Below are 12354 nucleotides of genomic sequence, written 5' to 3'. Positions count from 1 at the left end.
CTACTGAAAAATTGGCTTCTTTCCTGTCTATCCCCATGTCTGCTTGGTCTCCTTTTCATATCATACCGGAACCCCCTCTTTATCCAAACAGCCACCCTCCCTCGACCTTTGATTGTTAGTGTCTTGTCTTGTACTCGCACTTTGTTGTTCTCTTGCTCAGTGTTAAGTAAACCTTTATATTGTTGATGTCTGCGTCCTGCCTCTTCGTATCCTCAGTACTCGACACAGCTACTCCTATCTTCACACAGCTGCACCCTTGGAAGATCGTAAAAGACAGGATGAACTGAACAAACTGTGGTCATTCTGAAGCTCTTTGTCCTGACCGTGTGACCAGGTTGCTCAGAAGCAAAGAGAAACCATACAGGTCTATCTGTTCCTGAAGTTTATCTCCATCCCATGTCCTTGACTACACACCCAGACCAGCTGCAGGGAGCTAGAGGGAACCATCCTTTCTCAGAAGCACAGCATTTACACTAAATAAATGTCTCTACTATTGTTAAATTGGTTCTTAATCCATAGGCATATAGGCATTTCATTCTACAACATGCATAATTCATATAATTGGTTTGTCATGTTGTCTTAGTAGTTAACTAAAAATCTCCAATACTCTCTGTTTATTATCTATGCATAGTCACTTTAACTCTACCCACATGTACATAGTACCTCAATTACCTAGACCAACCTGTGCCCCTGCACATTGGCTCTGTGCAGGTACCCCCTGTATATAGCCTCCCTACTGTTATTTTATTTTACTGCTACACTTTAATGATTTTTTATTTCAATTTTTTACTTATTATTATTTTTTTACTTCACTTATTTTTCTTAAAACTGCAATGTTGGTTAAGGGCTTGTAAGTAAGCATTTCACTGTAAGATCTACACCTGTTGTATTCGGCGCATGTGGCAATTGATTTGAGTAGAGAAGACAAACTGTGCTGTTTCATTCATAACTGGTATTTAAATGTTTTCCGAAGGAGTGACTTATTCAAACAATCAGTGCCTTATAGACCATGTTTCCATTCACAGTTGTTAGGCAAGTAAAGTCATACGGTTTAAAAAATAATAAATGACAGCTTTGATGGAAACAGGAAGTTTCGGTACAATTAGATAAATGCCGACAGATAATTTGTTCATTGGACTTGGTGCGATCTTTTTGCCGGTCAAATTAATTATGCGAGAAATGACAGTCGAAATGCCTTTACGCGCAAATATTGATATAATAACCATCATACCAAAGTAAATTTAGTCACACGATGATGCAGTATTTTGTATGGTCCTCCCACTATGCCCAGGGAAACCATGCAGTTTATTAGGCTACAGATGAAATAAGTTATGAACTTCACAGGGTGGTGAAAGTGCACAGTGATCTTGATGCTCCTTTCCAATAAATATGTAGGGTCTTATTCTGGTGACATGATGATCGATACTTGGCTGCCGTTTGACAAATAAAAATATTAGCGTTTCTTATCCATAATAATCTTATAATGTAGACTAGCCTACAAGCACAGCCTACAGTACGTGAAGCTGTTGTATCTGCAAGCTGTTGTGCGAAGACCAGAGTGGGCACATTTGCGATTTAACGCTACAGTTTTTGTGACAAAACTATCCGTAGAGTTGAAAATGATATGGATTTTGTGTACACTACTTCATCATGCACTGATTTTGTGTCTTCAACAAGTCCGTTTGGTGGAAACCCCACTGATAGGAACATTTGCATATTTTCTTTATGCATACTTTAGAATGTTTGCATGAAAATCTGTTGCCAATTGGATTGAAACCTAGCTATAGAATCCAATGTCAATCTCTCACATGCATTAAAGAAAATGATGTTTAGAAACAGTTCAATTCAACAGACGGTGAAGTAGAAATGCAAAGTGCCTTAGAATATGTTGTTTATAAAGAATAATGCGAATCTTTGCTGTGAGACCAAGGAGTCCATTTACACTGTACTTTGATTATAAAGGTTTATTTATATCACAAGATTTCAGCGTAAGTTTACAGACATCTGCAGGCATCTGGAGAACAATGACCCAAAAATAATATGTTGTTCTGTCCTCCTTTGTCTCAACCAAGTATTTATAATCTTTACCATGATATGGGTGGTTTTCCCTAGAGACCAATCCCATGACTCCACACAACAGACTTCCTCTGTTTTATGGGGTGCCCCTATAAAACTGCTCCCCAGATGCTTCCCTAAGCTGAATCAACATCCTCCAAGATACCATTTGCAAAAGTCATAAATTCCTTAGACACCACATATTCCCCCCTTCGAGACAAATTAAGTCTAGAAAACAAAAAGAATAGGATTATGACAAATAACAATTTCTCTTATTGAGTATCTTTAACAATAAACCAAAAACACATTTTTCTATGGAGTGTAAATACATTTATATGAAATATGAACAAATCTTTATGGAGTGTGAGAGCGAAAAACCTGTCTGGCAGCTTTCTTTCCAAATATCCATCAATCAATCAAGACAGTAAAATTATCTCACGGCCCCTCTGCCCCAGGCAACCACCTAAGTACTCCAGATCAATTCATAAATCTTTATCAATGCATTTGAAACTATGATGCAATTTGAATACACATGAAAGCCTCAGCAAACAAAATACAATCAAAAATGTCCACATTCAGGCTGGTCAACCCATCGGACCCTCCTGTGGATTCTCTCTATCCCTGCCTAGACCCAATATCCCTAAGCATCCACGAAATAAACAAAAACATCTGAGATCCCCACATGTACCCAATAACAGCAAATATCATTCTACAAAAATTAATACAGAAAGAATATGACACAAATTATGTATTACACATGCAAATATGTCTATATATCATTGCTCCGTTTACTCCTGAGTGGCGCAGTGGTCTAAGGCACTGCATCGCAGTGCTAACTGTGCCACTAGAGATCCTGGTTCGAATCCAGGCTCTGTCGCAGCCGGCCGCGACCGGGAGACTCATGGGCGGCGCACAATTGGCCCAGCGTCGTCCAGGGTAGGGGAGGGAATGGCCGGCAGGGATGTAGCTCAGTTGGTAGAGCATGGCGTTTGCAACGCCAGGGTTGTGGGTTCGATTCCCACGGGGGACAGTATAAAAAAAAAAAAATATGTATTCACTAACTGTAAGTCGCTCTGGATAAGAGCGTCTGCTAAATGACTTAAATGTAAAATGTAATTGCAGACACTGGAATGTAGTCCACTACACTTCATCTCCTCAGCAGTGTCGACTTCCAATGCATCGTTGATGATGGAATCGGAACATTTCCACACCTTCCTTGTTCCACTTCCTCCAGTCCATTCATATTGTCCTTTCATATTGTCCATGTTTGAGTATTTGAATCCCCTCTACACATTCCCCCATATGCTTCTGGAAGAAAAGAAAAGACCAAACAGTATCTTTGCAAAACAACACATTCAAATTAAAACATCAATATCAACTAAAAATATAAAAATGATATATAAAATGAATCACATACCATTTCCCCCCTTTGATTCATCACAAAATACTAAAATCACACTAAGATTTAAAACATTTAAAAAATGATCGGATATTCAAAATTGATATCTATCCATCAATACTCCATCCAGTCCCACTTGTTCATCTTCATCTAGATCAGTAACAGTTAACAACAGCATCTGAGTGTTGTCCCCAGGCATCACAACTCCAACCCATCTCAAAATCATAGCCTTCGCAAAGGTCAGTAACAAAGTACAAAAGCAAAACATCACACACAGCGCTATCAGAGCTGCTACTAAAATCTGAACCATCACTGCTCCCACTGGGCCTAACTGATCTTGCAACCAAGCCTTCGCTGACCATCCAGCTCCTTCAGATCTACCAAACGCATCCCTTATATTCTTCAATGCATCTATAACACTAGTGATATTATCGGAACTATCTGGGATCAAAGTATAACAATCATCCCCCGTCAAATTCATAGCCAAACATAAGCCACCTTGTTTTGCTAAAATATAGTCAAGAGCCATGTCATGTTTCAACAGTATTCGACAGAAGGTTAAACCCTCTTATCGTTTCATTTGCAAAACCCTGCAAAGTATAGGTAATATCATCAATGTGATCTGCCAAAAATGTTACACCATACCATGGAAAAAGTCCCAGTCCCCACTTCTCTCCTAGACTTATCCTCCAATGGTAGGCTTCCAGACTATGAAATTCTGCCATGTCCCTTTTCACCCTATTTCCAAACCTAGACTCAGATTTATCTGTGTCCGGTGCTTCCCCTCTTTTAATGGTAAAAACCTCATATGGAAGCTTCAACGTCGACATGTAACAACATCCTGTCCATCCATAGGGTAAGAATATATACGCTTTATCACCACAAACCCACCAAATATCTCTAAAATTCCCAATAGTCACATTACCAGGCAAAAGCTGATCTTTCACCATCAAAGTCCTGCTCTTCTTACTAACTGGAACATGAAAAAATACATTATATTTCTCATTACTAACCTTATGTTCATGCTTACCCAAAGTCATCATATAATCATCACAATCTGATATTCCCATAAACATACCCTTTCCATCATATGTTTTATTAGAACAAAAACAGCTTTTAGCCCTCACTGGTTTCACCTCCAATGCTTCAGGAATCGCTGTTAACTGATTTTCCTTCCCATCTAACAAATTCACATAGGGTAATTCATTTAACCAAGAACAATTAAACCTAGGCCTAAACAAATGTTTCGACAACGACATTATTTTATCTGTTAATGATTGTTGCTGATACAACAGCCATGATAAAGCATAAAATTGACACGTACTTGATAGAGGTTTAGCTACCGTCTCTAAGATAGACCCCCATGTGCCTGGTGCTGGAATTCTCAACAGACATGGACCCTCAAGATTCCTCACTGATCTTACAGAATGAGTTAACTGATGGAACCAAAGATTCCTACCTGCCCATCCATCTTTAATTTGCAAAACAGAAGAATCAAATCCATATGCCTTCCATTTAGTTTCTCTCTTCCCTAACGAGCGGTATTGAACAGATATATCTTCTTGTCTTCCATTAAAATCAAAGAACTCATCCTGTACCTCCATGATAGTATTATGCACTATTTCAGATGAATCTACATCATTCTCTACTACCATCTGCTCTCCTATTTCAACACTATCCTTACTACCATTGACAGCACTCTCCATCCGTATCGTAAACTCCTGAGTCACTCTTGCTACATCCTTTAGTTTCAGAAAAGTTGTTGTTGGTGTCTGTGTCATATTTCCTACATTTGTTATTGCCGTCGTACCATTAATCTCTTTCAAAGTTACTATTAAAATAGTTGCTTTAGTTGATGTATTAACACTCTTAACTATTTCCAGTGGGAAAGTTACAGATATCCTCTGTGTATTATTTACTGTTGGAGTGGCTACTGTAATATACTTCTCCTGAACTCCTTTGGTGACTGTGGAAGCTTCAACAGACTTCAAATCTTCCATCATAAGCGTCACCTTACGAGTTACATAGCCTTTTAACCAATAATTCTTAGCCGGAACAAACTTTAATGCTTGCACTAAATAAGTACACATATATTCTCCCTGATCTTTCCATGTAACATTACGCAAAATAAGTGAGCAATCACTCATAACCCTCTTCCACTTCATATCGTTGTACAAAATATACTTCCTTTGACTAGGGGGCACAGCTTCTACTTCTGGTCCTGATAACAACACTTCTTCTCCATAATTATCTCTCCATGTGGGAGGAACGTCACCACCCCCACTCCATCTCTCACATCTACAAGGAAGATGAGCTGTACCACCCATCCTAACCCTAATGACAGTATTTTCCTCTAAAATTGGTGCTTGAGCGATTGGCTCCCTTGTAATCAAATGTGATACATTTATAGCTTTAATAACTGTCAATGTTAAAAGAGTTGAATTGCTTCTCACTGTTGTTATAATAGGCTGAAGTGTTGATGTCATTGTTGTTGATTCATCAATTTTCCCTAAAGCTTTGAACTCTTTACTTGTATTTCCATCTATCACCACTAGTGTCACTACATTAACTCTCAGTCCCAACTCTAATCCCTCACTTTCAAACTGTTGATTATAAAAAATACATTTATAATCACCTTGATCTTCCTGCTGGGAATTGTAAATATAGATACTGCAATCACCCTCAATCTTCATTCTTCTCTTATCATTCAGCAACGCATACTTTCTCAATGCAACTGCTCCTAACAGATCTAAACTCCTGCCATATCTATCTTCCCACTGAACTCTAAATTTCCCTTCACCACTGTTCTCTCTCGTGCACTTACATTGAAGCTTAGCTGACTGTCATAGAGTTCCTTCAACCCTAGTTTTCCTAACTTTTTTATCTGACTTTCCTCTTAATTTTTTCAAAAACCATTTCACTGATTCATCCACAAATTCCTTTCCCACTAATTTTAGGATATGTGATCGGGAAGTCCCCACCTGCTTATGACTTCTTTACACACAGACTTGGCAAACGACTGAGCATCTTTTAGCTTAGTTTGAAATCTTATTCCCCTCTTGGTGTAGGAATGTAACCAAGAATAACAGTCACCCCCTGTAAACATTATTTTTCAGACAGATTGTCCTCCTTCCTATGATATAGTCAATCTTTTCAAGCCAATATGGTTCCCAAAAACCCTACTCCTTTGAAATCTTTCTCCTAACCTTAGCCTTCTTTAAAGAATCTTCACTGAGATTTCCAATCCAGAATACTAAAGACGAATCCATCTCTGTCATCATCAACAATTGGTAAACCTTTTCCTTTGGCACTTCTACCAGACAGCCGTCTGGTGTACATCTTATTGTACAGTTCAACTTACACAATGCATCTCTTCCCAACAATGCAATAGGTGTATGTTCTGATACCAGTATGGGTATTGTAATTTTTTGATTTTTATAGCAGAGCTCAATTGGTTCCGTAAGAGGAATCAGCTGTTTTACTCCCTCGAATCCGATTGTCCTAATGAGTTGATTGGACATAGTGAGATGTGTAGCATCTTCAGGCCGAACGCAGGTAAAAGCAGCTCCGCTATCCGCCATCACTTCCAATGGTCGGTTGTTTATTTTTACCTCAATTGTTGGATCTTTTTCTGGTCCTGATGCTACCAGCTGACACCCCCCTTTCGGATCTTCTGGGCACCCCTAGAATCCTTGCTCCGGGCCCCTATAGGGGTTCACCGGTCCTCCAGATGATCTTGACTGACCCCTGTATCTTCCTCTGAAATTCCCTCTGATGTTTCCTCCTGGCCCATTGCACTCACGGGCAAAGTGACCAACCTGTCCACAACTATAACACACTTCTGAAGGTTGCTGGAAGTATGGCTTAAATCTTCCTCCTCTTCCTCTTTCTAAGCCTTCTCGTCCTCTTCCTCTCCAATTCTGTGTCTGTCCAGAAACTGGCTGTGAATATGAAACAACTGGTACCGCTATTGGTGGCTGGTACAATTGCGGTTGGAACTGGTCCGGTTGTATCTGTGGCAGTGATTGTTGATTTGGTGCACACTGATTCTGCATAACCAAAGCTTGTTTCTTCTCCTTCTTATTCTCCACCAGTTGTATTTGATTGAGTTTTCTGAGAGTTTCTTGGTCCTGTTCTTTCTGGTTGTGTTCCTTTTTCCTGTACAGATCCACTTGATGGGCTATATGATCTGTATAGACGCCTTTTGTCATGCTTCCAAGTCCAACCACCTCTGCCAGTTTGCTCCTTACTGGTGAGGGCAGTCCCATCTGCAGTTTAGCTCTCAAAATTGACTGCTCAATTTGACTCACATCTGGATCATTTCCGGTAATATTTCTCCACACTTGATGAACTCTTGACACATAGGCTCTCGGATTTTCTTGTTGTCCTAGTGGATCAATCAGAATGTTATCAGGATGCTCATTTGTTGGAAACGTATCTTTCAGTGCTCTCCAAAGCCGATTCCTACTTGCAGCCAACAATTCAGGGTCGTTCACTGCAGTCCCCACATATCTATTGAGTCCAGCTCTCTGAAATATTTCTTCCATATCTGGAATCCCAAGGAGATTAGCCAAAAGTATCTTAATGTATACTATGGCTGACTGTGTTCCCACCGTAATTTCTTCCAATTTTGAAATCCAAGGATAGGCTCCATCTTGAAGAGTAGGCAGCTTCTCAAGTATATCTGACATATCGGTATTTTGCAAAGGCTTATATTCTAGGTTTTGTCCTCGAATGATCACTGGCACCATCTTCTTACTGGTGCCCTCTTCCCTTGGCCTCAATGTATACTTTTTCTCCAATTCTTGGGATCCTTTTCTCAGCAGTTTTTTCTTCTGTATCTTCAGCTTCTTTAGTTGTTGTTCCAGTTCTCTTACTTCTTCTAAATTATTCGCTTTATCCAGGCATGATACGCATCGGTCTATATCTCTTTCTATTTCTTCTGTGCTAGTCATTGTAGGATAAAATCCTCTTGAATATGAAGCACCTTTAATCTCCAAATCTTTATCGCTGTCTTCATCTTCGCTTTCATCAGAACTGGAATATCTTGTATTCTTCTTCTTCAAACATCCATCACCCCTTCTTTCCGCTCTGGCCAACCTCCATCTGATCACAGGGTCATATCCACCCATGATCTCTTCTGAATCACTCTGATCATCATCATCATCATCTTCAAGTTCCATCCTCCTGAACCTCACTCCACCCTTAGTTTCCAGACATCTCGTTTTCTTCTTACTTTTGGAGTTTGGATTCATTTTTATGGTCGTTTCTGCTTGTCCTCTCTCTATTATTCGTTCATCTTCATCTCTGATGCAATAATCACCCTCCTGAATGATCACTGGAAGCTGAGGATAGACGTCCTTAAACTCTACTTCTTTCTCATAAGGTGGGGGTCTTTTTGCTGAATCCGTATGTGAGAAAGGTGTACTGACTTCTGTCATTAGTTTTTCTGTCACCTTCACTTCTTTTACAATTTTCTCTATATCTTTGTTTCTTTTATCGTTGGTATCTTTCATCAGTTTTTGTCCTTCATTTTCAAACAGCTTAAGAACACCCAGCTCTCTTTGTCTCTTTTCTTTACGATGTTCCCTTTTTTTCCCTTTCTTTTGATCTGCCTTATGAATTGACAGAAGCACTTTCATTATGTTGATGACGTCAGGGTTAAGAGTCCCTTCCACTGGCCATGGTTGTTCAATGTCAGGCCAACGTTTATTCCATTTTCCAGATAACCTTGCAATACCATTAACTAGAGGATTACTATTTTGTACTATATCAACAGGAGTAATTACTTTCATAGTTTTGATGTCCTTTTTCCCCATTGTAACAACTCTTTTATATTCCTTTATTGTGAATTATTTTATTATTTTAGACTATATAGGTTATGTTTCCCTCCCTTTTTAATTATTAATTTAAAACAAACAATCAAACAATTAATTAATTAATTAATTAATTAATCAATCAATCAATATATCTATGATTTTTTTTAGTTAAATTTTTTTTCTCCAAAATTGATTTATTTAACCAATTTATTAATTAGTGGCAATCTTACCACATCCGATCAGGAAAAGTAAAGGAAAGTAGTCAACTTCAGAGCAATCCAAAAAAGAAAGACCTATAATCCAGCAACACTACAGTACTCACAAACCAATTGCTTAATAAGCACCCAATGACCTTAATTTTACAGAATAATGTCAGTACTCGATTCCCAACACAACTCAAACCAACTTATTCACAAAAACTCCAAATTTCAATTACATCAATTGATCAGTCTGTTGCCAAGTCCCTGTCAAATTGTCACAACATCAAATATGCTAGGCACACAAAATATCCTGTATGGGAAGGTACGTTTTGTAAATAGAACAGTACTGGCCTTAGTTTCGCAACAAAGCCTCCTTCACTCATGCTGCCAAACATGCCCTCGTAAAACTGACTATCCTACCGATCCTTGACTTCGGCGATGTCATTTACAAAATAGCCTCCAACACTCTACTCAGCAAATTGGATGTAGTCTATCACAGTGCCATCCGTTTTGTCTCCAAAGCCCCATACACTACCCACCACTGTGACCTGTACGCTCTTGTTGGCTGGTCCTCACTACATGTTCGTCGTCAAACCCACTGGCTCCAGGCCATCTATAAATCACTGCTAGGCAAATCCCCGCCTTATCTTAGCTCATTGGTCACCATAGCAGCACCCACCCGTAGTCTGCGCTCCAGCAGGTATATCTCTCTGGTCATTCCCAAAGCCAACACCTCCTTTGGCCGCCATTCCTTCCAGTTCTCTGCTGCCAATGACTGGAACGAATTGCAAAAATCTCTGAAGCTGGAGACTCTTATCTCCCTCAATAACTTTAAGCATCAGTTGTCAGAGCACCTTACCGATCACTGCACCTGTACACAGCCCATCTGAAATTAGCCCACCCAACTACCTCATCCCTATATTGTTATTTATTTTGCTCTTTTGCACCCCAGTATCTCTATTTGCACATAATCTCTTGCACATCTAGCATTCCAGTGTTAATACTATTGTAATTATTCTGCACTATAGCCTATTTATTGCCTTACCTCCATAACTTGCTACATTTGCACACACTGTATATATATTTTCTGTTGTATTTCTGACTTTATGTTTTTTTTTTACCCCATATGTAACTCTGTGTTGTTTTTATTGCACTACTTTGCTTTATCTTGGCCAGGTCGCAGTTGTAAATGAGAACCTGTTCTCAACTGGCTTACCTGGTTAAATAAAGGTGAAATAAAAAAAAATAAAAAAAATAGTTTGACTGGATCCGTTGCAGCACACCCTATCGCGTGATGTACACGTCAGCACTTCCTCTCTCTCTCTGTCTCCTCCTTCTCGTCTCTCATATGACAGAATAACAAAGGACAGACAAGAATTTAGTATTTTATGCACACACTGAGTTATTTCAACCATTCAATATTCCTCTGTTCACATTTGCGCTAAAAATTAAGCAAACAACTTAACTCAGAAATATTTATAGATAGCTCAATAAACTTTTATTTTATTTATTTTTAATCCGTCAACATATCTCTAGTTTATCAATTCGATAGGTCTCAAGAAAACAGTTTCATCGTCAAACAACAGCCGATTTAACAAACAGAATACACTATTAGTGTCTAAATCTTTCTCCTCTCTCTTTGTCTGCTCTGAGTCTGCGTCTCCCAGCAGCTCAGTGCAGGCAGGGGAGTGGCATATTTGCCCTACGTAACTCTAAAGTCATAAAATCACGTGCATGCGTAGTTCATACACCAATACGATTTCAGAGTGGATGGAGCTCTCTCCCAGCTAAACAACAGAAAGTAGACACGCCAACTTTACCTCCGTTCTTCATGAGGCAAACAGTAACATTTAACAGAGCTCACAAACCAACATAAAACATTGAACACAAATCCTACTTTGAAGTTTCTTAACTTCCCTTTATCCTAATCTGCAGATTTATAGTTATTTTCTCATCCATTTACAAAACATCTCTATACACTATTAAAAACTCCTCCCTGTAGGCTCATGATATTCTAATAGTTAGTAAACATTCTCTTTTTATATTCGCAGCACATTAATGGAACACTGGAGAGACACATCACGTCCCAAACGTTCCTCGTCGCCATTTCTGTTGTTTATAAAGAATAATGCTAATCTTTGCTGTGAGACCAAGGAGTCCACTTACACTGTACTTTGATTATAAAGGTTTATTTATATCACAAGATTTCAGCGTAAGTTTACAGACATCTGCAGGCATCTGGAGAACAATGACCCAAAAATAATATGTTGTTCTGTCCTCCTTTGTCTCAACCAAGTATTTATAATCTTTACCATGATATGGGTGGTTTTCCCTAGAGACCAATCCCATGACTCCACACAACAGACTTCCTCTGTTTTATGGGGTGCCCCTATAAAACTGCTCCCCAGATGCTTCCCTAAGCTGAATCAACATCCTCCAAGATACCATTTGCAAACGTTAGCAAAGTCATAAATTCCTTAGACACCACAAATACTTTGACCAATTACATCTCCTTATGCTCAGAAAGGTTTAAATAATAGTAATGAGTTGTGTAGGACAGAGGACTGGGCATGATGTTGAATGTTTCATTATGTTGCTTCACATGTTCTATCTCGCTTTCAGGATTGAACGGTTATGGCGGGGCGTGTGGATCGCCGTGTCACATCTTTTATAAGGTCCTACACAGTTTGGAAGATGCGGAGCTCCCTTGACCCGTCAAACAGCCTTCACCTATTCCTCCCGCGCCTCCAAGCAGACCTAGACACCATTACCAATGGATGAGATAACATTCCCTGCTCACCGAGCAAAATCTGACCCCCAACCAGCTATGGCATAACATCACAGTCCAACACAGAACATATCCCTTGAAGTTACATCAGCT

This window comes from Coregonus lavaretus, assembly GCF_964263955.1.
Source record: "Coregonus lavaretus genome assembly, chromosome: 12".
NCBI lineage: Eukaryota > Metazoa > Chordata > Actinopteri > Salmoniformes > Salmonidae > Coregonus > Coregonus lavaretus.
The sequence above is the reverse complement of the archived record's forward strand: the minus strand, read 5'-3'. Positions refer to the sequence as shown.